This window comes from Patella vulgata, chromosome 5 (assembly GCF_932274485.2).
Source record: "Patella vulgata chromosome 5, xgPatVulg1.2, whole genome shotgun sequence".
Lineage (NCBI taxonomy): Eukaryota > Metazoa > Mollusca > Gastropoda > Patellidae > Patella > Patella vulgata.
In genome coordinates, this window is record NC_065883.2 from 68023392 (window position 1) to 68051197 (window position 27806).

At 37.6% G+C, this 27806-nt stretch overlaps 1 protein-coding gene across 1 annotated transcript in view; it reads right to left on the reverse strand.

The window, feature by feature from the left end:
- Window positions 1-462: 462 nt before the first annotated feature.
- The window catches only part of LOC126821696 (uncharacterized), a 51963-nt gene continuing 24619 nt past the window's right edge, over window positions 463-27806 (reverse strand). The window contains exon 2 of the mRNA XM_050550172.2: window positions 463-1122. The gene's annotated coding sequence lies outside the window, so the exon portion shown is untranslated. The remainder of the gene's footprint in view (window positions 1123-27806) is intronic.

Genomic DNA, 27806 nt, shown 5'->3' on the forward strand with positions numbered 1-27806 from the left:
AATTGGTAATTAGGATTAAAGCTGGTAATTAGGATTAAAGCTGGTAATTGATAATTAGGATTAAAGTTGGTAATTGGGATTAAAGTTGGTAATTAGGATTAAAGCTGGTAATTAGAATTAAAGCTGGTAATTAGGATTAAAGCTGGAAATTGGTAACTAGTAATTAGGATTAAAGTTGGTAATTGGTAATTAGGATTAAAGCTGGTAATTGGTAATTCTTATTTAAGCTGGTAACTAGTCATTAGGATTTAAGTTGGTAATTAGGATTTAAGTTGGTAACTTGTAATTAGGATTTAAGTAGGTAACTGGTTATTAGGATTAAAGGTGGCAATTGGTAATTAGGATTAAAGGTGGTAACTGGAAATTAGGATTAAAGCTGGTAATTGCTGCATAAGGTTCTTTTTAATACAACTGCGTATTAAATAACATGGCTGATAATTTATAACTAAAACATCGATATACTGCAATATTACGATAATTTATTTTTGCTGTTGGAAATTGCTGTTTAACAAATAAATTATACGTTGTAAAATACTATGTCCGACGTTTCGGCAACAGAGGTTTTTAAACCCTAAACCTAACTGGTGTATCACCATGTCAGATAGCTCCAAACCAGTTATTTTCTATTGGAGCCATTCCAGTCAAAGCTAGCTATTGACACTATGCCAGTTAGCTTCGATTGGGACTATGCCAGGTATCTCCGATTGGTACCATGCTTGTTACCGCCCATGGACACCATGTCAGTTAGCTCCTATTGGCACTTTTCCAGTTAATATCTATTGCTACTATGCCAGTTAGTGCCTATTGCTACAATGCAAGTTAACTCCCATTTAGCCTCTGTGGCCTAAACGTCGGTCTACTATAAACTACATCATTACTGTCATCTTCAAAAATAAATTCCGGAAAATACCGAAGAATACCGACAAAACAGGTGATTTGTTCTTGTTCAGTAGCCAAATGATGTAGAATTGAAAAAAAATAGCAGAACATATCTATGGAGGATTGCCGATTGTGGGTATTAGATGATAGTTTTATGAAACTTTATCTCTTGGTGTATATTATAGTTCATTTTCCATCTGATTTTCTTTTCACAAAACCATTTTCCATAATCTAATCCTGCATCTGAAACGAAAATAAAACAACAATCAAAACAAACAGCACACGGACACCACAGATAATGAAATGAAATGAAATGAAATGGGGTTTAACGTCCTACTGTTCTGCTCCTATGCTGGGCTAATGAAGACGGGCATACGCTATACAGTGTGCTATGAAGGAAATTTTGCCCGGGCACCGGCACTATCGCCTACTCTTATATCGAATTCCAACTGCCAACTGCCAAGGGATCTTTTACGTGCATTCCAATGTATACACGGGACCTCGGTTTTTCGTCTCATCCGAAGGACTAGACAGCTGTCCTTGTCAGGCCCTCTGTCCTGCATCTCTGACAAGGGGGAACCACGCCTGAAAATCTGGATTAACTTTCTCTGCCAATGCAGGGATCGAACACCCGACCTCCAGGCTAGCGAGCCAGCGTCTTACCTAATTAGCCACGTGATCTCCCCTACAGATAAAGGTGAGTGCTGTTGGTCAGTAGTATTAAAAAGTTCTCCCAGTTTGGACGAGGGGAGTATCATAATAAGGAGAGTGATTCCTTTGATTCATAAGCAGAAGTACTTTGCATACGCACACAATCCAGTACATTTGGACCATTTGTCAATATTTTGAAAAATTACAAATTTCCACGGCTTAATCAACGGTGAAATGTACTCATATTAATATTTTAACATTTAATCAAGAAAAGAAAAAAAAAATATCAACGGTAGATAATCTCCCGGTTTGGGTTCAAACGGATTTAAAAGCGGCTCATCAAAATATTCAGTGGTGACACTGGCTTGTGTTGAATATAGATTTCCTACATATCGTCTGCAGTGGATGCTGAATGTTGACAAATTTACATTTCATAATATCCCTGTAAATACTGAATGGACGTGAACTTAATTTAGGGCTGATATCCCTTTCAGGAATTCAACTTTTACAACATGGTAGTTTGCAAGGCATTAACAAACCCCGCAAATGAGGCTTAGAGACTTTATTAGGATACAAGTTATTTTATTCTTGATATACAAGGTGGCCACACCGGTCGATCTCCCGAGTGCCGGACGGAGGGCCTGACAAGAAATAGTGTCTAGTCATTCGGATAGTACGAAAAACCGAGGTCTCGTGTACATGTTGGCGACTTGGCGTGCGTGTTAAAGACACCTTGATAGTTGGAATTTGAATTTCCTTGCCAAATTTTTCCGCAAAGCACACCGTATGCGTATGTCTTCATAAGCCCGGTTGGTGCAGAAAGGTAGGACGTTAAACCCATTTCATTTCACTTAGCGTGAAATTGTTTATAGTATATTAGGTAATAAATTGATTTCATTTTGTCGCGTTCTGTTGAGAATTAAATGAGTTGGAAGTCAATGAGTTACGTGCGCAATCAATAATTAATGAAGAAACCTTCCACTACAGTTTACCGTGGCCAGTGTTATCATTTCTAATAAGCAATTGAGTCAACACATTACCGTGCTAAGTTGGTTAGGTCTAAATATTAAGGCCAACTGCACATTTCGTCAAGGTCAGGAGATGTAAACAGGGCAAGCGCTAACCCTAACCTACAATCTCGTCAACAATCGCGTGCCCTAACCCTATTTAGGTCTCGCGATCTTGACGAAATCTACAGTTGGCTTTAAGATTTAAACAAGACCGTGGTGATTTTAAAACGAACCTATTGAAAGTTTCTAAGGCGACCTGTGCAATGCAAGGGATTTGACTTGGTAACTGTGTTACCGTCTGCTCTTTTTAAACTGCCAGGTTTTCTTTTACTTACTTGCTCGTCAATAAGTGCACGGGTTGGCCTAGGTTTTTCGTATCTTCCTAACGATTAGGTACATTAACAAGGGGCTTTAACAAATAATAATTCCGAAGGATGCTCGATTGAGTGACGTGTTTGTAAGCATGTGATTGCTATAAAATGTTGTCGTGTCCAATAAAAATGGAACGAAATGGAGAATAATGTATTACTTGTATGGATATCTATCTATCTCTCTCTCTCTCTCTCTCTCTCTCTCCTCTCTCTCTCTCTCGTTTATGTCGAGTGGGCGTAGCCCCCCCCCCCCCCCCACCGTCTCCTTCTCTTTCGGCTTATACAGTGTGTATGGGCATACCAATGAGCAACCAGTTCAAGGTTTTCCACAGCATTATATTGCTAACAATTTTAATTTTTCAGATTGAATCCGCACCGAGTTTGTCTTTGTGACCACTTGAAAAGAATTGTTTTCGATCTGTGGCAAAATCGGTCTAATGATGCAGAAAATGAGTAAAATGTCCTCGAGGTGTTCTGATTTGATCGGTACAAATGTCTATTAAAGGTCCCCTTTTTTTGATTGAATAAAAAATATTGGGCGTACTTTAATTAGTTCTATTAGACTGGACGACGAAAAGAGCCTCAGGAAATAAAAAGAAATATTATGAATATCGTCTCTAATTAGTGGTTGACCAATAAAGGGAGGCAATTGAGGCAGAAGGAATTAGATTGTGCAAGCTTTACTCGCATGCCGAGCTTCTCTGTTAGCATTTTACACGATCAGTTGAGCACCTATCGGCTCCAGTAGAGACGTCATTTCGATCAAATATTCTAGAAATTCACTGATATTAAGCCACAGCAGTCGAAAAGCTTCATCTAAATTGCTCTATTACCATTATTTGCCGTATTTTATTACTCCGACAATAACCATATATGGATATTTCCGAGACAGTAAACATTCGGCGAATATCGGCAGTATGGCGCTAATCAAATACGCGACTATATTCCCCCAAGGGAGATATCGGAAAAACTATCGGTCAAAAGTCGCAAAAGGAAATTATCGTATTTCTCGCAGGATCAATACTACCGGCAATAAATTATTTTTCAGTAAATTAGTTTATGACTCGGGCAGAAACAGTAATACGCTTTTTAATCCGGAGATATTGTGCCAATATTTTTTCCATGTTTTCGAGTTGTTCTGGAACGTGTATGACAGATTTAGGCGGGTAATTGGCTGTCTAGATAAGTGTTTTGTCAATATTCCATCAATACATGTATACATCCCATAGAAATACTAATATAAACACTACATAACTGTAGTTTTGAACATACAGCCTGTTTATTCAACATATAGTGAAATATTTTAAACGCGGGTTTTATTTTATTTTATAAACCTATAATGGTAAATCTCTTTGATCTCTTGGGGTATATTCTATGCTCGGAATAATTTGAGGTCTGAAAGTCGGGGACGGCTTTGGATAAATACAGGGGAATTTGTGGTTATTCTTTTGAAAGTTTTTCTTTAAACCTTTAACGGGTTATTTTTCCAGGGTAGATTATTTTTCCATAAGAAAACATGAAATAAGATTTTTCTTACTGGAATTCTGGGATTTTCTCATTTTACGTACATGTAAACATAGACGATTTATAAGCAAGGTAAAGTCCTTGACTTCGGTTATGCTGGGAAAGAAAGACTTCAGAAAAAAAAAATTCTTCAGCCCGTCTTTCCCCAGCATAACCTCAATCGTGCTTTATCCTACACATAAAAATGGGATAACAATAATGATAAAAATATTATTTCATTTCATACTTTTCTTCTGATTGTGATGGGGGTGGGTGGGGTGGTGGGGTGGATTGCTGAATGGTTAGCACGTGCGCGCTCTATCATAAGGCCTGTCATTGAGTCAACTGGCGGGGTCTCGAATCCCCGGATATAAGTGACAAGGATTAGGGTCGCCTGTCCAACGTATTGGGTTTTCTCCGGGTCCTCCGGTTTCCTCCCACTGCTAAAGACCCCTACGCGCAAGCGAATTACTGAAATAAAATTAAACCATTTTAGTCCTGAAATGACCTAGTTTGTGTCGAGTGGACGTTAAACCCCATTTCTCTCTCTCTCTCTCTGTTTGTTATAAAAATGCTTTCAAATATATTCTAAACACTGGGTTTTATTTCATTCGAATAATCTAAAAATGGGTTTTAACTCAGTCAAATATTTTAAACACTGGGTTTTATTTTAGTCAAACATTCCAAACACAAGTTTTATTTCAGTCAAACATTCCAAACACAAGTCAAACATCCCAAACACAAGTTTTATTTCAGTCAAATATTCCAAACACAGGTTTTATTTTAGTCAAATATTCTAAACACGGGTTTCTCGGCGAACAATCTGATCTCGAGCCTTCTGGTTAGTGAGTCCGTGTTATACTAAGTAAGTGAAGCACCAATGGCTTCCATGTTGGAAAGTCTAGTTCCACAAAAAAAAACATAAAAAAACAAAACAAAACAATTATTGAATTTCAAATCCTTTCCGAATGTCTGAAAATATGCAGCCATTAATGAATAAACACGAGTTAAACCCCGTTTGTATAAATCATTTTCCACTGCACGCTATTAGCCATTAATTATGCTGTTTTTAAGGGTTGGTTTAGGATGAGTTTATCTCTTCAATCTAGAACCTTCAACTCGCACTGACTGTCAAACGTGATTATAGAATACTTTGTATCTTAATTAACATGTCACCTTACAGATTCTAGATTTACAGTCATGCAGTTTAAACACAGGTTCACATATAAATCTTTTAATGTCTGGCAGAGGTTTTTATACAACAGGTCGGATTGAGAAGCGCTCAAAAGGCGGAATTAAATGCAATTTCATTAGATATAGATTACAAATTAAAGAGGTTAACGGTATGGTGCGCTATTACATAAATTTTGACTAGGCAGTGACATTCTGCACCAAAGCCAAGCGTAAAGAGATTAACGCCATATGGTGCGCTATTACATAAATTTTGACTAGACAGTGACGCTCTGCACGGTGTATTCCCACGAAGGCGCAGTTACAGAGCGTGACCAAAATTAATCCTTCCCACGAAGGCGCAGAGATCGACTTGTCGGCTTTCGTTTGAAGAGAGGCATCTTGTTATTAGGACCCAATTAACGGTGTTAAAGATTTTATGAATTTATGTTCACTCTGAATTTTATTAACCAATTGGCAACTAATGATTAAAATCAACTCATCAGTGGAACCACAACGATACAGAGGAGCACAGAACCAACAACACTCTGGAAGGATGACATGCAAGAATCAAGAAGCTAGTTGGAAAAGCCCATCCGAATGTTTTTGAAATGATCACATTTCTACAACAAGAACAAAATATTAATGAGATTAGAATCATTCAGTGTGCTGGGGGACAGGAATATAAATATGCTCAAATCCAAAGCCAGCTTCAGGAATTAAAAGGAAGACACGAGGAAGTGGAATTGACTTTAGTCGAGTATTTAGAAAGGGTGTCTTATTTGGCGAAATTAAAATAATTTTTGTTATAGTGTAGTTATGTTTTTATTTCTTATGCCAAAATGATGCTAAAATGTTGGTTAATTAGTTAAATTGGGGATTATGAAAGTGTAAATTCTTATCATAACAATCTATAACACCATTGTTACGTTTTTAATCCATTTTAATCCCCAGGAGCCGGATTCCCACGAAGGCGTCGAAAATGACCTCGTTTAATCCGCTACGGTCAATAACTGCGCCTTCGTTCTGCACCACTGCCAAGCGTAAACCACACGTAACCTAACCGGAAACTAAATCCACATATGACGTCATAAAATGCACAGGACAGTCTCCTATCTAGCGTTCTCCGGGTTTAACGCCAAACAGTGCGCTTTCATAGAAATTCTGACTAGGCAGTGGCGTTTCCGCAAGTCCCTCCGACCTGCATCACTGGCATAGAGAAATCCCGAAGGACTTTCTCGGTAACACCTCCTGGTTAGTGAGCCAGTGCCCTATCCACAGAGCCAGTATGGGTGACCTGGCAAAAAAACAGTGTCTAGTCCTTCGGATGGATCGATACACCGAGGGCCTGTGTTCAAGTTGGCGTGCACGTAAAAGAACCTTTGATAGTTTGAGTTTCATGAATAGTGTATGGAAACCCTGCTGATCAGCCGAAATATTCCTCATAGCACGATGCATTGCTTAAACATACATTATGCAAGAGCCAAAGCTGCCAACTGCAGGTCTTTCCTTAGGTCTGAAATGTTATCTAAATTATTAATTAAACATTAATTAACTTATCCAGACCGTAATCAACCCTCGATGGCATCGCTAGCCTGCGATATTTACTGGATTAGAACCCGGTCTGCTGCTTCTGATTAAATCAAAAAATGGATAATCGAGACTATTTTTTTTTATTATCGTACCGACTTTAGTAATGATGATCGAGGCTAGGCCGAAAATTCAATCGCTAAATACTCTGTTCAGGGTGGATCAATTTGACTGAAATTGTCAGCAAATACCCTTTACATTATATAGTTTTTAACTATTATAGTGAGAACTACCAGCTCGTTATCTAATCTCCCATAATGTATCTTTAACAAGCCCACCTTTATTAGCCCATAGCCCCGTTGAGACAGTTCGGACGTTAAACCCCATTTTATTTCGAATAATAGTTTAAATTTTAGTAACAGAATTATTAGCAGAATATAATCTCGAGTGGTGGCTAGAAGAGTCATCACCCTGTATAGTATTTTTTTTCCCCAAGAAAACCAATCTGTCTGGTTCAGGACGAATCGCATGATTGGGCGTATTATCCCTGGCCATTGAATGACGCAAGACGTTAATAACCCCTTACATTACTACGGAAGGCCTACATTGTCATCATCGGTCAGTCGAATGATCCTAAACGGTAAAGATTCGTTGGTTTTTTTTCTTTAAAAAAAGTATTGAAGTCTGTTATTATAGAATAAACAATTCAAGCGAAAAAATACATTTTTTTTATATTTTTTTCTGTGGAGAAACAGACATCACATTGAGTGGGCTGTTAGACATCAACTCTAGATACTTATAAACCTATAGCGACAAATCTCTTTAATCTTTGGGGTATATTCTATGCCCGGAATAACTTGCGGTCTGAAAGTTGGGAGGCGGTTTTGAATATATACAGGAGAATTTGGGGTTATTCTTCTGAAAGTTTTTCTTTAAACCTGTAACGAGTTATTCCCGGGGTAGGTTTTTATTTTCCATAAGAAAACATGATATAAGGTTTTTCTTACTAGAATTTTGGGATATTCTCATTTTATGTACATGTAAACATAGACGGTTTATAAGCAAGATAAAGTCCTCGATTTCGGTTATGCTGGGGAAGAAAGACTTCAGAAAAAACCCTCGAAAGAATAACCTCGGCCTCGGTTTTTCTTTTTCTCGGGTTATTTTCTTCACTCTTTCTTTCCCCAGCATAACCTCAGCCTCGTGCTTTATTCTAAACTCCCAATACAAATAATTACAAATATTTCTTTACACCCCCCCGCCCCCCAACCTATCAAAAAAATTTGAAAAATCTCCTCCAAATAACTCATTTCTCTCCACCTTTTCCTAAAAATTGGATTATCTCGACAGTGAGTCGTGTAATGCTTCAACGAAGAGTTGGGTGTTGAAAATAAACACCAAAAAACGACAGAGAAATTTGGACAACCATTGGTGATAAAGTATTCATACATAGCATAGCGAACAATTTAATGTGGCAAATTAAAATATAACGGTTAAAAATGGCTTATTTGTTTTGCAGAATGTCAACGCTGATGCATCAATATTTAAGTTTGTCGTTGAATGAATTTTATCTAATAAGCGTGGATGAAACGGCAACTAAATTCAATTTTAGACGAGCATTCAGACAGACGATGAATGAGTGAGTTTCACAGATAACGTAATAGGAATATGGAGTGTTGTTAACTGGTCTATTTACCTCGTCGATCGTATCAGAAGAATTCTAACACGAACTTTTTTATGCCATATTTGGAAAATCGAAACTGATGAAAAAAAACCCACCGAACAATTAGGCCAGTTAACAGGTTTTTGCAAACATTTTAATCATGGGCACGTAGTTCCAGAAATAGCCTTAACATAATTTATTAATTGGGTCATCTTCCTATAATGACATTTGGAATTTCTTTTGTTACGAAAAATTTATACAAATCTTATGAATGATTAATTTGGCCAGTTAACAGGTTTTTGTAAAAATTTCAATCGTGGGCACGTAGTTCCAGAAATAGCCTTAACATAATTTATTAGTTTCGCCATCTTCCTATTATGACATTTGGAATTTCTTTTGTTACGAAAAATCCACACAGGCCTTGTGATTGATTAACATATTATTTTTTTCATCAGCCAATTAAATTGCGCGTAACAATGCAATAATGATTAGGAAGAGATAGTGTTGTGGAGGTCTAGTGGTCTAGAATGTCGCGCTTCGGGCTCTGTAGTTGGTCACCTCTGGCTTCCGGCCGTAGTTTAGATCTTTAATGTGAACGTATGTGACATAGAGATAGGATGCCTTCTCAATCTCGTGGGTTTACTCCGGACCCGGTTTACTCCCATATGAAAGACCCCTGCCGTACGCTGATTATATACTAAAATAAAACTACTTTTCTGCGATGTCCAAGTGTCCTATATCATTACAGACCAGTGGCTCTACTCCCGGTCCTCTTTGCTTGATTTGGTAGTACTAATATTAATTATTACGTTCTTGTCGTCTGGGTTACGGTTCGTTTGTATATGCGTGGTGCTGTTCTCGTGCACTAACTATTATCCTTAATCAAGAGCTAAATCTGCCTATTGCATGTCTTTCTTTAGGCCTTAAATGTTATATAAATTATTAATTAGACATTTATTAATACGACAAGGCCATCATCAACACACTCGATGTCATCGGATGGTCGAGATTTTAACTAGATTAGAATGGTATGGCCATTTAATAATTTAATTTAAAAATGGAGGATCGAGTCAAAATCTGGAATATACCAGTACCGTGGTTACGATAATTAACAATCAATATGCACATCTGGACAAAACTACAAAATGTGATAACGTGGTTCCTATTAAAGTAATTTAAATGAACTTTTCAATATATTCATTTTACATTATCTAATTTTGAACTATTATAGAACGACCGAATAGCTCTTTATCTAAATCTTACATGATATCTTTAAAGGCTCAATACCACTCTTGTTGTAACTGAATAATATGTCCCAATCTTTATTCTGGTCAACAAATTGTACTATTTTAGAATATTTCAATTAATTGATGATACAAATTTCATCTTAACAAACCTTATTTAAAAATTTTGAAAAATTCAACATAATGGTTTGAAACGTCTAACATAAACCTTTTCAAATGAAACTTCGATTTAAAAATATTTTCGAACCCTCTGGACAAGTAAAATAGGATGTAATGGATAATTTACACTACAGGTAGGACACTTAAACATCTAGTACTTAGATAGAGATATTATTTATTTTCTGGAGCTTTCAAGCCAGCAAGAGTGTTATTGTCCCTTTAAAGGACAACTGAATTATCAGTGAAATGAAATTCGACGGTTTGTCTGTTATCGCTCGTTACTTCAGTCAGTTAAATAGAAGGATGACTCGTGTTTGTCATGTTTGACGTCACTTCCCGTTTCTTCACGTGCTTGTTACACATCTCCCGTAGCAATGATCTCAGTGTTAAAATTATATTTGGGATGTATTTAACGAGCTCTATCACATATTTTATAATGACTGACAACAATATTGTCCTTTAATATAGCCTAGTTCTCTTTAGTCTCTTCGGCCGTGATTGTTGTATTCGGCGCCACTTCATTATTTTTTGCCTAATCCAATACACACAATGGGGGCGTTGCAAATGAACAATTTTCGGAAACTATTTTTTTTTTCTTTTTTTTAAAATAATAATATCTTTGAATACGGCAGATCGATAATTATTAATTTTTGCCAGAGAACTTGGGCGTAGTTAATAACTATTTATTGACAGTCTTAGTAATGCATCGTCTAATTCTGACAGTTCTGTTAAAAAAAATGTATTGGTGATTTAAATACGAGCGATCCCAGGAGATCGTGCGGGCCACAAAACACCCGAGCAGCTGACACGCGTTGATTTATCTAATATGCTTTTTGTCAAATTCTATCAAAGATGTCTCTTTCGTTTTTATCAGGAGAAAATATGTGAGCAGACAAATTAGGTAATATTTTATAAATCAGACGATGATTTTGACGTTGACTATAATCATACATGTCACTTCAAACTTCACAGTGTTACAATCATGCCCTGATAGGCTATAGAATTAGAAAATAACCCGCTTTCTATGATGAACACGGTGTTTTGTAGTCTGCGTCCAGCCTTTTATTCAATGCTATTTCTTTTATTCTCAAAATGCCTGATCATAGTGTTGACGAAGCATTAAACTGAAACCCTTTTTAGTTCCGTAATGTCTGAATATAGTGTTGCCGGACGTTAAATTCCACCCCTTTTTATTCTCAAAATGACCGAATATAGTGTTAACGAGACATTAAACTCAGGCCCCCCTGTGAAAAAAATGTCGACCATAAAAACAATAGATATACACTGTCCGTCAATTTTACAACACCCCTGAGAACGATTCCTGCCGCCCCCACCCCTCGTTGCTCTGGGCTAGTTACGGCCCTGATTAATCTCCACCCATTCTTATTCTCAAAATTCCTGAATATAGCGTTGACGAGGCATTAAACCCCACCCCTTGTTATTCTCAAAATGGTCAAATATAGTGTTGACGAGGCATTAAGCTCCACCCTATTTATTCTCCAAATGATCAAATACAGTGTTGACGAGGCATTAAACCCCGTTCTGACGTGTAACATATATTACATAATGATAGTTGGGGATAATGGAAGACATTATCTTTGAGAATAGCTTTTAGTTGCGATTCATTTAGATGAAGGGCACTTGACATTTGGTAAAAAGTAAATCACAGAAGATTATTGAAGGATACGTTAACAACTTTAATATTTCTGGGCCGGAATAGTTTTTAGAAGATCTTCTGCTACTATATCACAATAATTAAACCTCTTCTGTTGTGTCTAACTGTCCAGAAATGGAATGAAATGGGGGTTAACGCTCTACCAACACGATAACTACCCAGCAGCAGGGGTTGATAAGTGCGGTAAGATTTATTAGTGCTATGGGTGGTTGGAATTTTAATCTAAAGTTTAATAAATCGACGGCCCAACACTATTTATATCTAATTGGGTGAATTTCAGAAGCCATAGCTACGAAACGGCAGTTGCTGTGAGACCTGGCAGATCGACAATTCCGCCACTGATACTGACAGACTCCTCGAGAGTTCCCTGTGGAATCTGACAGGCTTGTGTGAGATTCTGCAGTTCCGTTCTTTGAGACCCGGTAAATCCTCCTTTGAGTGTTGATAGTTCCTTGTGAGACACGGTATAGATCATCCCGAGACCGAAAGACTCTTATGGGATTCGGGGCGGGGCGGGGGGGGGGGGTGGATGGCCGAATGGTTAGCACGTGCGTGCTGTATCATAAGGCCTGTCATTGAGTCAACTGGCGTAATTTCGAATCCCCGGTTGTACGTGACAAGGAGTAGGGTCGCCTGTCCAACCTCGTGGGTTTTCTCCGGGTACTCCGGTTTCCCCCCACTGCTAAAGACCCCTACGCGCAAGCGAATTAGTGAAATAAAATTAAACCATATGTTAGTCCCGAAATGACCTAGTTTGTGTTGAGTGGACGTTAAACCCCATTTCTCTCTCTCTCCCTTATGGGATTCTACATTTCACTGTGATACTCGACAGTCCCCTGTGAATTTCGACAGTTTCTTGTTGGAGTCGATAATTCACTACGGGTTTCGACAGTTCTTAGTGAGACACGGTCGATCCGCCAGAGATCCGAAACATCTATGTCAACTTCAGCAGATTGTGAGGTTCTGGATTTAGCATCATCACATGCACAATTCCTTAGATTCCAACCTGTATTCGTCTAATATATTGATATTTTTTGTGGCATTTTTATTGTTTCTCTCCTCGACTTGTAGTGTAATAAATAATAGTTATTACATTCAAGGTTGAAATGGCAGTTGCTATATTAATAATAATTACACACCATCAATCACTCCAAATTAGCTAATAGTGTGAGAACCCAACATTATTGTTTCTTAAATTAACCACTTACAGATAACCTGTCATCACCGGCATTGGCCAACGACGGTAATCCCATCTACTCTTTTCAAGGGCTAAAAGAAAGGGTGCGGGTTGGGGCGGCTTAGTGGTCCAGTGTCGCGCATCGAGCTCCAGTTGGCAAGGCACCTTTGGTTTTCCAGCCAATCGTTCGATCCCTGGTGTAAGCGTATGTGGCTTGGAGATAGGAAGGTGTTCTTAAACTCGTGGGTTTACTCTGGTTTCTTCCTACAGCAAAGACCCCTGGATTTTGTAGTCTGATTTCTCCTTGTCAGTGACATGGACGGAGTGCCTGTCGAGGTATCCATAATTCACTCATAGCGAATTAACGTTAAACCACATTTAAATTAATTTCATTTCATTTTCGTAAAAGAATTTCTAATCCAACTCAACATGCATATGTTTGTATGGACTCCTGATTTAATATTGGGCAGACAAATGGCGTCTTTATGATTAGCATCCAACATACAAGACAGTTAGTCACATTCTATTAACAGAGACTGTGTATTTTGTTTTATTATCTGTCCCTGGACAATCTTTAATCTAAACATTATTTGCATGGTATGCTTCTTAACTGAATTCCAAACTAAATTATATCCGTGAATACCCGTAAAATATTGATTTATAGCTATGGAGCGTCGGTCTTTAGGAGTTTGAAATGCGACTCAAGATGTCTGTCTATCATATTTATTTAACTCTTGAATGTTGATTTAATACAAAATAAAGCCTTAAACATAATATTCAATGTTATATATAAGTCACTCAAGTATTGTTCAGAATGATTAATCCTGTCTTAAACATACATTATGCAAGACCTAAATCTCTTTATTACAGTTCTTTCTTTAGGCCCGAAATGTTTTCTAAATTATTAATTAGACATTGATTAACTGATCCAGGCCATAATCAACTCTCGATGGCATCGGATTTCTCCGATATTAAATAGATTAGAACGGTTCAGCCATATTTTGATTTAATCTGAAAATGGAGGAGCGAGACTTAGCTTCGAACAACCAGTACGGTGGTTGAAATTATTGCACACGTCTTGTCAAACCTTCAAAGGCTAATATCTTCGCTCGCAATAGAGTAATTTGAATGAAATTGTCAAATTATTCATTTTACATTATCTATTTTCGAACTATTAAAGCAAGAATGGCTAGTTCTTTATCTAAATCTTACATAATGTATCTTTAAGCACCGTGTTATATGGACGTTGTTCTGGTACCGTTCAAGCTGATTAATCCAGTCTTAATCCAGTGTTAATAAAGCTGTTCTACTATTATTGTTCAGGCTGATTAACCCAGTCTTGAGCACTGTGATATATGGATAAGCAATTAAAAGGAAGAAATGTATGAAATGGGGTTTTACATCGTACCTATCTGCACCAACCAATAGACATGTCCTGAGATAGATCATTAGGATCCAAGACGTGTTAGGAAGTGTTTATCTCCTAAAAAAACTCTACTTCAGCCAGGAACTGTATCTGTTGACAAATAAACTATAACGCATACTTATGGAAAAACAGCTACTTCATTTTTGGGACGACGTTTCGAAGAGTATTCTCTCAACGTTATCAAGCTAATAAGTATGTGTTATAGTTTATTGCTCTATCCAAGAGCACCCCTCTAAATTCCAAACAGCAAGTATCTATCGACATTGTAACATGCTATTTTAGCATTTAAAAAAAATATTATAAAATAGAGGGGTGTTATTGTCCAATCGACAGTGTCTAATTGATCAATCAAACCACAAGATTCACCCTTAAGCATCTTACAATGTATGAGGTTGTTGATAAGATGGACTGACCTTCATGAAATCAGAAAAAATAAAGATGTCCGTTTTGATTAATTGTGTGCTTACATCTTAAACGAAAGTTATAATTGTTAATTCCGGGATATATAAAATTGAGAATAGAGTGGAATGGATTGGGGCTAAAATCAGCGACATTTTGCCCCGAGCTCCTCTTCCCACACTATGTTCTTGGCGGCGAGTATCATTAAAGGTTTTCCCTCAAGACATTAAACGTCCATCAATGAAAACAATACCAACAAAAAAGAAGTCTCTCCGTGGCCCGTTGTTCGTACTCATTCATAAATGACATAAATGAAATTCTAACAAATCCAATCTAATTAAAACACAGATCTGTATTTTAATCAAATTGTAACAAATCTAGCAAATTGCCGTTTAAATTGAAATTAGTCATTTAATTGGGGAAATAGGGATTAACTTCCCTTATTTCTGTACTGATCCGGATAATGAAGACGAACAGACGCCATGCTAAGGGATATGAGGGATATTTTATTCGGACAGCGGCGCTTTGGTCTATCGTTATTTCTAATTCCAACTGGGTGTGGGGATGGACGAATGGTTAGCGTGTGCGCGTGTTATTATAAGGTCTGTCAATGAGTTGCGTGGTTTCGATTCCCCGGTTGCACGTGACAAGGAGTACGGTCGCTTGTCCAAGCTAAAGATTTATACGCGCAAGTGAATTATTGAAATATAATTGAACCATATGTTAGTCCCGAAATGACCTAGTTTGTGCCGAGTGGACGTTAACCCCATTTCTCTCTCATTCCAACTGTCAATGGTTCTTTTACGTGCTCGTCTACGTGTACACAGGACCTCGATTTTTCGTCCCACCGTTTCTTGCCAGGCCCTCCGTCCTGCACCACTGACAATGGGAATCAACGCTGGAAAATCCCGAGGTGCTTTCTCGGCCAACACCGGGATCGAAACCCGTACCTCCTTGTTCCTTGTCAGCTAGCTAACGCCTTACTCGCACAGTCACCGCGGCTCGTTTTGCTATGGAAACACCGATAAAGCTCACGTGATGTAATTATACAGGTGTAATTCCTTGTATAATTACTTCTTTTGAACTAAATAATTACCTGGATAACCAGGTAAAGAAACACAATCTTGATTTTTGCTAAGATTTCTGTCGTCCTGGTTAAATTTCAGATCAGTACGTCAAAAAATAGAACAGATGTAAAGTAATGAATGATGACTTAACAATCTTGGTTTAAATGCTTAATGCTTAAAGTTGTAATGCTAAAGGGGCTGAAACGCTAATATTTGGGAACTAGAAATAACACAAATGGGTCGCAACGCATATAATATTGTAATTTGAATGTATATAAACTTAATTACAATAAATCGTTTTCGGTTTACTCTAATTTCAAATCAGTTATGTTCAGCGAAATACGCCAGAAGTCTCTTGCGCCTGGTATTCCAGTTTACACCGATAGTATTTATTGCGCATGCGCTCCAGATAAGAATTTGCCGTCACTGTTTGACATGACTTTTGTGGGATAAGTCTAGCCTCGTTCTTCGAGTCCCTTGTTACATATGGCGCTGAAACACATTATGGTATACGATTCGTGTACCAATGGTAAAATGTTAATTTTGTCTTAAGCCCATCATTTCCTGGTAAGATCGCAACATCAATGTTGATTTAAATTGACAAATAATTCGTGATTTCAATGTCGAAGACTTTGGATGATATTGAGTTAGAAACTTAACAACTTCCAAGTGACAACATCGTTATCAATACATATAACGCAGATCATATCCAGTTAAATCACGTGGTAATTTGATTTTTATACGACTTTAGTTCTTTAATAGAACAAAACCTCTGAAATTATAGTCAAAGTGAATTGTTTATTGTAATCCCGAACTGATCTTAGTTCAATCATCATAATCAGCATTGTCTTCACTGGATTCAAAATATTATCGCTTTAAGTTTTGTTGCCACAGCCAAGAAACAAACCAAAGGTCTTAACCGTGTGTTGCCATACCTCATACCCCCCCCCCCCACACACACACACAAATACATAATACATAGTCAAAGTGAGCTGTATCCAAGATGGCAAAAGAAAGTTTTATATAATTATGGGTTCGATATAAAGCCATATTTGCTATTCTTCGTCTGGTCATTAATATTACAGTCACCTCTCCATAGAGAATGGAGAAAGTCATGAATGGGACAAAATATTATCAATGAATCGGGACCATACTTATCTATCAAGTTCACCGAATTATGTCTTTGTGTATTATTCCACTTCCAGCGATATGATTTTATTTGAATGTCGAGCGTATTAGTTCTAATACGCCAAGCTCCATCGAATACTTCAATTTGTCTTCACCGTTAATTTAATTGTCTTAGAACCTTTGACAAGTGTTTCAGTGTTAGGTTAGAGAGGCTTGTCGATCGAGTAATCCGTGGTTATGAATGGAGGTTTTAGACTGTAAATAGGCCCGCGTCTCGCTTTTATTCATCGTGTATGTGTGTGTGGTGGGAGGGGTGGGTTATCCCAATGGTGTAACACGTGCGAGTTCGGTCATCATCCTAGGTCAGTGCTTATGTGGAGACTTAACCCCTCCCCTAAATTCTTAAAACCTAACCCTTGATCCAAGCTCTAATGCTTACCCTAACCCTAACCTACAATCTCGCCAACAATCATGTGTCCTAACCGTATTTATAACATCTCAGCGACCTTGACAAAAACTGAGCTGGCCTTAACAAATAGATTTAGACGACGGGCGTCATGGATTGGCGTGGCAAACAGTAGGTTTGCCTGTCTAATCTCGTGTGTTTTCTCCGGGTCGCCTGGATTCTCCATACAGCCGAAGACCCCCAAGCAACTGATTCATATGTTAGTTCCAAAATGGCCTAGTATATATAGAATGGACGTTAAACCCCATCTCTCCCCAACCCCATGGTATTCTCCGGGTCCTCCGGTTTGCTCCTAATTGTACAGAAATAAAATTGAACTATATGTTAGTCCATAAATGAACTAGTTTGTGTCGAGTGAACGTTACCCCCCCCCCTCTCTCTCTCTCTCTCTCTCTCTCTCTCTCTTCATTTTAGACCCCAAAACTGGAAATCATATCATTACGTATTACCCTTAGCTAGAAAAACTACGAAGCTATAAATATATATGACTAATACTTCTCAAAATTATCTAACTACACAAATAGTCATTTCATTGTTTGATATGACATGTACTATCCAATGAGCTTACAATTAAAGATTCATTACGTAAGATTTAGATAAAGAGCTAGCCATTCTTGCTACAATAGTTCGAAAATAGATAATGTAAAATGAATAATTTGACAATTTCATTGAAATTACTCTATTGCGAGCGAAGATATTAGCCTTTGAAGGTTTGACAAGACACGTGCAATAATTTCAACCACTGTACTGGTTGCTCGAAGCTAAGTCTCGTTCCTCCATTTTTAGATTAAATCAAAATATGACTGATACGTTCTAATTTATTTAATATCGGAGAAATCCGATGCCATCGAGAGTTGATTATGGCCTGGGTCAGTTAATTAATGTCTAAATAATAATTTAGAAAACATTTCAGGCCTAAAGAAAGACCTACAATAGGCAGATTTAGCTCTTGCACAATGTTTGTTTAATCTAAACAAAGAGTTTTAAAAATCCAAGATGGGGAAAATTCAAAATGGCGGTCAGAATTTCCATAACATGAATGACTGTTTTATATAGCTTATAATGTCTCTTTTATAAGGTTTTCAGAGTCACTGAACATGAATAAAAACTCAAAAATAATGCTGAAAATGATGTTAATGATACTGCTAAAAATGACACATCCTATGCGACCCCCCCCCCCACACACACCCCATAAACAATACAATGGGGCATAATATGGAATTGATTATTTTGTATCTCACAGATCACAAGACATTTCACCAAAATAGTGAGTCATTTTAATTTCATCTACTATGCCTTTGCACCATTTTAAGCCGTATTGAGAATTATTTATGATATATCCAGTTGTTAAGAATTTAAGTTCTCTTATTCGTTCAGAAATTGTAATGTGGTCCGTTTTTACATTAACGCCTCTATGCCCGGCAACTTTTGTCGTATAGTCTAGTAGGCCTGCAACCAAAATTTTTAGCTTGCTTAGAAACACAGTTCCGCTACAAGGTCCTCCCTATTAAACAAACTATACATATTTGGAAAGCTTATAACACCAGGAACACAAATCCAATTAAAATGTTTTAAGGCCAGATGAAAATTGTGATAATTGTCAAGTAAATGTTATATTTATACTGACAATTGTGAAGTTGACATAAAATTACACATATGATACCTAGGATAGGACAGGCTTATCTTTGCTCCGTGAGGTGAACGACGGGGTTCTCTACAACCAGGCTCGAAATTTCTTTTGAAAAAACTGACTGTAATTTAAATGGTACTTTCTAGAGTATATCCTGGTGTTTTTAGCTTATGCATATATCTTAATAATTCATCAAAAACGACATAAATTCATAACTACGCGAGAACATTGACTAGTTTAGGGACCCCCGAAACTACCATACTCCTTTTGAGTGTCCATCCCTGAAAAGGGAGGCAAAAGATATGATGTTAAAACGATAATTCATATATTATTTTACAGTTATATATATAAAAAAAATGTCTCCTTTTTATCCAATGGACAATTTATTGTTAGTTCATGTAGAAAGATATGGTGCTTATAAACGTGTTGCAAATTTCCGTATTACATGGTCAACTTCAACGTATCATATACACAATAGGTATTTATTTTACAAGTATAAAAATGTTTCCGTTTTATCGAATGAACAATTTATTGTTAATTCGCGTGGAAAGATATGATGTTAAACATGTTACAACTGGTATATTAGTCGAGTATTTTACATTTTACAGAAAGTTTACGTTTAATCGAAAATTCCAATAAACAATTTATTTTTAAGTTGAAGGGAGTGTCCTACAGGTGGTAGACCATATTAAATGCTGCTTGAATGTGTATTTTCATAAACTTTGTATGCATATAGATTATTATACTGAAGGTTCGTCTGGATAGAAAATAAGATTTTGTGTGAAACAGGTGTCCTAGAAAAAATGGGTTCACTAATCAAATATCTGGTTCTACAAATTGTATTTGTCCCTTCTAAGCTAATACCTGTGCGGAACAAACCTTTCCGTTTCATCGAAAATTCCAATAAATAATTCAATTTTAAATTCAGTGGCTACGAAAACCCTATACATGATATATCACAAGCCCTACCTTGCATGATACTATAATAATAATAATAATAATAATAATAAAAACTTTATTTAATGAGGCAACGTATTTAGTTTGCAAAAAAACTAATCTTCCATAGGTCCCTTCTAAGCTACAAAGACATATATACATGTAATATCAGGATAAATTTAAAATCATTAGAAATGCAATAGCATTTTAAAGTGGGGAGTTTGATAAGTCACTCCCAAACTTCAAAACATATACATTATACAAGTAGAAAATAGGAAGAACACTATAATTACACACAAAATAAAATAGAATGCAGTTGCAAGTTAAAAATAATAAGTATGTCGTCAGTTGAATATTATGGTTCCTTCAGTGTGCAAAATAAATGACTTTTCAGTTTAATCTAATTGAATAACTTAAGAAGACCACACACATAATTTGGCTAAAATTACTCTGAACAGGATTTGGTAGTAAACTTATAAAATAAATCATGAAAACCTGGGAAAATAAAAATGCCAAAAGTTTGCTTTTTCCAGAATAATCTGTTGATTTGGAAAATATATGATTCATTCAACAACAAGTATCATATAGCACCAGAAGAAGCATTTTCTTGTGAACATTGTGAGCCACATTCCATATCCATAGGTCGATCTTTTCAGGAGTTATGAAGGTTTCCCCGATGCGCTCAATTTCAATAAAATAACGGCGGCCATCTTTAAAGATGGCCGCCAAAATGCAATTTAGCAAAGTAACCCGGAAGTCCATCAACCAAATTTCAACACTTCAACCACCAGGCTAACTGAAAATCATGGTTGAATTTATTCATCAAATTGGTAATGATGTTCCAAAATCCCAGGTCTGTCACATGGACTAATATATATGACTGATACTTCTCAAAATTACCTAACTACACAAAGTATTTTTGACTAAAATTTAGGAATTAAGATGTCGGTCAACTAGCTTAGTGTCTGTTCTCAAGCGGGGCTAATTGTAGACAGACAGTGTCAGTTGGCCTTATTCATTGTTGATCTGCAAGCCAACTTGTACACGGGACCTCGGTTTTTCCGTACCATCCGAAGGATCTGAACGACTAGACATTGTTTCTTGCCAGGGCCTCTGCCCTGCACCACTGCTAAGGGGAAACCACACTTTAAAATTCCAGGAAACTTTCTCAGCCAACAAGGGGTTCGATCCCCGAATATCCTCGCTAATGAACCAGCCCTTTAGCCACTGAGTCACCGTGAGTCAGAATGACACCTGGCCGCAATGAAAGGATCTGAACGACTAGACATTGTTTCTTGCCAGGGCCTCTGCTCTGCACCACTGCTAAGGGGAAACCACACTGGAAGATTCCAGGAAACCCTCTAAGCCAACACCGGGTTCAAACCCCGAATGTCCTGGCTAATGAACCAGCCCCGTAGACACTGAGTCACCGTGATTGACAGTGACACTTGACCGTAATGGAATTTTCGAAATGTTGATACACCACACATTAGTCCCGAAATAACCGGGTTTGTGTTGAGTCGACGTTAAACCCAAATTAGCTCTGACCTTCTAGCTCTGACCGGAAAATCAGATCAACAACGAAAGTGAAAACATTTAATGACATCAGTAAAGTGGGCATCATATTTCCATATATCATAAGATACAACTATTAACACGTTCAAAATTCCATATAAAACTTGTCCGCCATATTGTAATGGAAGCCAATCGTCACTATATGATTATTAATGAGTGTATTAATTGTCACTGGTTTCTTTCAACCCAGAAATTTGACGTCAATCATGTTAATAGTAACGAAGTCAACAAATTGTTTTTGGTGTGGACATGTTCTAAAATATAGAAAGAGAAATGAAATGGGGTTTAACGTCCTACTGTTCTGCTCCGACTGTGCTAATGAAGACGGGCATACGCCACACAGTAAGCTCTGAGAGAAATTTTGCCCGGGCAGCGGCACTATGGCCTACACTTATATCGAATTCATAATGCCAAGGGATCTTTTACGTGCACGCTAATGTATACACGAGACCTCGGTTTTCCGGCTCATCCGAATGACTAGACAACTGTTCTTGTCAGGTCCTCCGTCCTGCACCACTGACAAGGGGAAGAGCGTTTTCTTTTGGATTCAAAGGTTATATAAATTATTATTTAGACATTCATTCACATGGCCTATAATCAATTGTATAGATCATCGGATGGCCGAAATTTAAATGGATTTGAACACCTGTGTGGTTTACAAATTAAACGCTAAATTGGATAATCAAGACTGTCTCGATTGACAAGTACCGCTGTTACGATAATAAATGATGTATGCTACATCTTCAAACAGTCATAACTACGCCCAGAATAAAGTAATTTAAATGAAATTTTCAATATTTATTCATTTCTCAGTATCTATGTTTGAATTTATGTAGCAAGAACGACCAGTCCTTTATCTAAATCTAACATAATTCATCTTTAAGTAAAATTTAAAAGAACATATTAGATTGTACATGTATTTCGACTAGGATTCTCTAGTCATTATCAAGAAATGTGGTTTTTTTCGAAACGGCGCTCAGATATATAGTGGGGCGGTTAAGGAAGAATTTTTGGTAGAATCGTGCATTTTGGGTTAAAAGCATGAAACTTGGCACATTGATGGCATCAACCCTACTGATTATTTTGGGATGTAGATCCACCTCAGCAGCTCCCCCTGGTGGTAGTTACGGCCATCTTTTCCAAAATGGCCGCCTATTCATTGATATACATATAACTAGGGGTGTCACAATAAGACATTTTTTTACAAATCATTTCAGGCCAGCTATTTCCAGATGCGAAATTGCTAGCTGAACACGATTTTTGAAAAAAGATGTATCTATGACGTCATTTTCGTTTGCGGCTTGCCTGATTTCAAAAATGGCCGCCAAAATTTGAAGAAAAATGAATTTCCCGATAGGATGGGTGATTATCACGCAATGTATGTCTTGTAATATATCAAATATAAGGTTTTTGTTGTAATTGAACTGAAAAATAATCTCTAAAACTAGTTTCCCCAAATCCAAGATGGCGGAAATTCAAAATGGCGGCCAAAATATACCCAAAATGGCCAATTGTTCAGATTAAAGTCATTTCACTGTTTGATTTGGTTTGTAATATATAATTTAAAGGGTTAACATTGTCACTGAACTTAAAATTAATCTAAATAAAAAAATAGTTTCCAAAATCCAAGATGGCGGAAATTCAAAATGCAACCAACATTTATCTAAAATGGCCGATTTGTCAGATAAAAGTCATTTCACTCTTTGATATGGTTTGTAATATGTAATATAAAGAGTATTTAAAGTCATTGAATTTAAAATCAAACTAAAAAAAGAGTTTCCCAAATCTAAGATGGCGGAAATTCAAAATGGCGGCCAGAATTTTCCAATAATGATCAAATTTTAGGATAATCGTGAATTTTCTGTTTGATATGCCTTGTAATATGTCCTCTATTAAGTTTTCAGAGTGACTGAATTTGATAATTGTAGATGATTGTTTCAGAAAAAAAGGGGCAATCATCAATCTTTCTATTGGATTGGTTTATAATAGTAAAGTTTAATAGTTTTTCGAGGGCAACTGAAATTGACCGGACTCAGGAATCTACCCGTCAGTCAATTAACCATGTGCAGAACTTACCAGTCAGCTAATTAGAATTTCAAAGAATTTAACCTTAAGACACAATAAAATGAATCATCAAAGTCCGGCAACTTTTGATAATTCATTTTACACTTTTCACTTTGTAAAATACATGACTGACAAGTATGAATCCATCTGTCTATAGAAATGTGACCTGGGGCCTGTTTCACGGAATTTTAACTACGATAAAATCTAAATTTTAGTAATTTGATTGGATAATATTAGATTGATTTTAGTGCTTAGCCAATCAAAATTGAATTATCTACTAAAATTTGGATTTTATCTTTAGTTAAAATTTCGTGAAACAGGGCCCTGCATACAACATAACTTTGTCTAAATAATTATCAAAGTGTTGTGTTGACAAGACTTTAGTACTCCACAAACGGTTGGTGCAGGGATGTTAAATCCCTTTTCATTTTCCTTTCTGGTGAGGGTGACAATGTTATTTTAAAGTATTCATGAACCACACTCGACTGTGTAGTTATCACACATTAAATTACATATTAACACGAATCATCATAAAACAGAGTTTGTGTGATCACCAACCAGAAAGTAAAGCTTTTGTATTTTTTACAGAATTCAAATCACACGGGAGCAATATTCACATTACTTTAATGAAGGACTGACTTCTTTTTTCTTTTAGGTCAGCATATTAAGTGCAAAGTGTACTAGTACCATAGAAGCGTCTTAATATTATTACTCATGTTGTTTTAAAAGTAACCATGGCAATGAATCGTGTTAGTTTTTGAACCAGAGAGAGAGAGAGAGAGAGAGAGAGAGATGCGGTTTAACGTCCACTCGTCACAAACTAGGTCATTTCGGGACTAACATATGGTTTAATTTTATTTCAATAATTCACTTGCGCGTAGGGGTCTTTTGTAGTGGGAGGAAACCGGAGGACCCGGAGAAAACCCACGAGGTTGGACAGGCGACCCTACTCCTTGTCACGTACAACCGGGGATTCGAAACCACGCCAGTTGACTCAATGACAGACCTTATGGTACAGCGCGCACGTGCTAACCATTCGGCCATCCAACCCCCCCCCCAGTTTTTGAAACAAGTTATTATGAAACTAGGGGCAGACTAGTTTTTTTTTTCGCCTGATCGGGCCGATTAAAATTCGCCGATCACAGACGGGTCCACGTAGCGATCGTCTCGAGACTGTATGTCGTTCACCCAGTAAATTACGTCGATCATGTGACTTGCCAATCGCCGAATTCGTAAGATTGCTTGTTGTAGCTTGCTTTTTATTTGCTAAAAATAAAACGCAGAATACCTAGAAGGACTCGTTGGACAAATTGAAACTTATGGTGCGCAGTAAAAAAAAATAATCGTAACCAAAGCACCGAGTTGTTGAACCGGTAAACTACTCCCACAATGGAGACTGCGATTCAGTTTTCGCGACGAAAATAGGCCGCCATTTGCCGCGGGCAAGGTCAACATAGATGAGTACTAGCTTTTCGTTTCACAAAATAAATATTTATTCTCTCTAAACTGGTAATATCCATAGATGAGGAAATTAAATGGGGTTTAAAGTCTTACTTGTCTGCTCTAACCAGGACGTTTGTCAGGACATGTGCACTACGGCCTACTCGTATTTCGATTTCCAGCTGCCAGGGGATCTGTAACCTGTTGACTATGATATACACGGAACCTCGGTTTCTCGTCCCAACCGAAAAACTAGACGCCTGTATTTGCTAGGTCCTGACAAGGGAAAAGCTGGCTGGTGAGTTCCGAGGAACTTCCTGTGACAAACGGGGATCGAACCTGGGACATCTTACTCACCGAGCCACCGTGCCCCCACCCCTTCTATAGAAGACACAAAAGACGGGCGAACATTATTTAATTGAAATTCATTGCAACTCATTGAATATAATTTTGCCAAGGCAGCGGCACTATTGTCTACTTTTATTACGATTTGCAACTACTAGGGGATCTTTAACGTGCTGCTAATGGCACAGACAAATATTATTTGATTGAATTTCATTGCAATACACTGAATATAATTTGAGCAGGTCTATCAATATGCCATTCCTGTCCTCGGCGCAGAACAGTAGGGAGCCACGGTGGTTAAGTGAGTAAGACGTTACCTTTCTAACCTGGAACCTCGTGGATTTTCTCCGGGTCCTCCGGTTTCCTCCCACTGCTAAAGACCCCTACGCGCAAACGAATTATTAAAATAAAATTAAACCATATGTTAGTCCCGAAATGACCTAGTTTGAGTCGAGTGGGCGTTAAACCCCATTTCTCTCTTTCTCTCTCTCTCTAACCTGGAGGTAGTGGGTTCGATCCAGGTGTTGGCCGAGAGAGTTCATCGGGATTTTCCGTTGTGGTTTCCCCTTGTCAGTGGTGCAGGACAGAGGGCTTGACAAGGACAGTAAGTTGTCCAGTCTTTCGGATGGGATGAAAAACCGAGGTCCTGTGTACACATTGGCGTGCACGTAAAAGATCCATGGCAGTTGGAATTCGATATAAGAGTAGGCCGTAGAATATGCACGTCTTTATTAGCCCAGTCGAAGCAGAATAGTAGGACTTTAAACCCCATTGCATTTATAATTTCCTTCCTGCTACAATTGTTTTGTAATTAAATCACGAATATTATCATATTATATTAGAAATTATTTATCGCTTTACCATTAAAAAATTTGAATAATAATAAATAGTTCAATGAACTCACGTAATTTGGCGAATTAATTTCTATTTTTATCCCTCACTAACAATCTAACAAGCCAACCCAACCCGAAATATGTTCAATAAATGCATCTTTTAAATCTCCATCATCATCGTAGCCGAAATTAAAAAAATAAAGCAGAGAATTAGTGGTCATGTGTGGGTTTAGCCGGTCATGGTGATACAGACCGCGGGTCATTGGAAATCTACTGTACCTGCACGAATAGAGGCCCAGTGGCTCATGGGGTAGGGCACTGGTCCACTAACCAGGGTTTGACCAAGGTTTTGGTCAAGAAACATCCTCGGGATTTGTCAGTTTGCTTTCCCCTTTCCAGTGGTGCAGGTAGGAGAGTCTGGCACGAGAAAAAGTCTAGTCGTCCGGATGATACAAAAAACCGACGACCCGTGTATTAAACATCGCCCGAAGAGTGGCCTGTAGCTCACAATTTTCCCTCATAGCAGACTAAAACCTAGCTCAAAACCCACCGTACGTATTTTGACACGCACGGGTCGACGGGTTTAGCAGTTCGCAGACCAGGCAGCCGCAAGAAACCGGGTGGAAATTTTGTATTTGCAGGACCAAAAGTCTCTACGGCCAGTCTGCGATCTTCTACGGTGCAGAACACACACAATAGAGACTTTTGGCAAGTGAAATTATTTCCATCCGTATCACGTATCCGTATCGTCACGTGATACGTTGCGTCAATATAGTTTTAGAGTTTTGGCAGATTCTTCGTGCACGGACGTATGAGTAGCTGAGCTGAGCTTAGTTCTATTGCAGCATGATCGCAGTTATCTGCCAAGACAAGTGTCTGGCCTACAAATTCCTGAAGGGAGAAAAGTCGCCCAACAGTCGCTGTGTTATGTAAAAAAAATTAAGTGTCGAATACTGGAATCTTAATAAAAAATCTTCGACTTCAACAGCAATTTTTGGTTTCACTAATGTATCATTTCAGAAAGTATATACCCCTTTTACAGATTGTACGGTCCCACCTCCATAAATTTAGCACATAGATCAACCAGCATGCAGACAGACAAACAGGAAAAATATGAAAATTCCGCGAAAAGCTCATCAAAAATAGTGATTAAATTCCAGTCTTTATCATTGTTAAAATCACATCAAATATACACCTTCGTGTTCTAGAATACACATAGATTCATAAAAACGCTATGGCACAACATTTCAGCGTCTAAAAGTAGCAAAAGATGCGGTAAAAAAGACGACGTTGTTATACGGACCTTTTCCGTATGAAAGCTGTTTGATACGTGCTGCCGTATACGTGTGCCGTATCACGTATGAGAAATACACACGCAATGATGACGTGACACGCAAAATCAATACGGATACGCGATAGGGGCCAGGACTTTACGATTGCCAAAAGTCTCTAATGACGCGAAAAT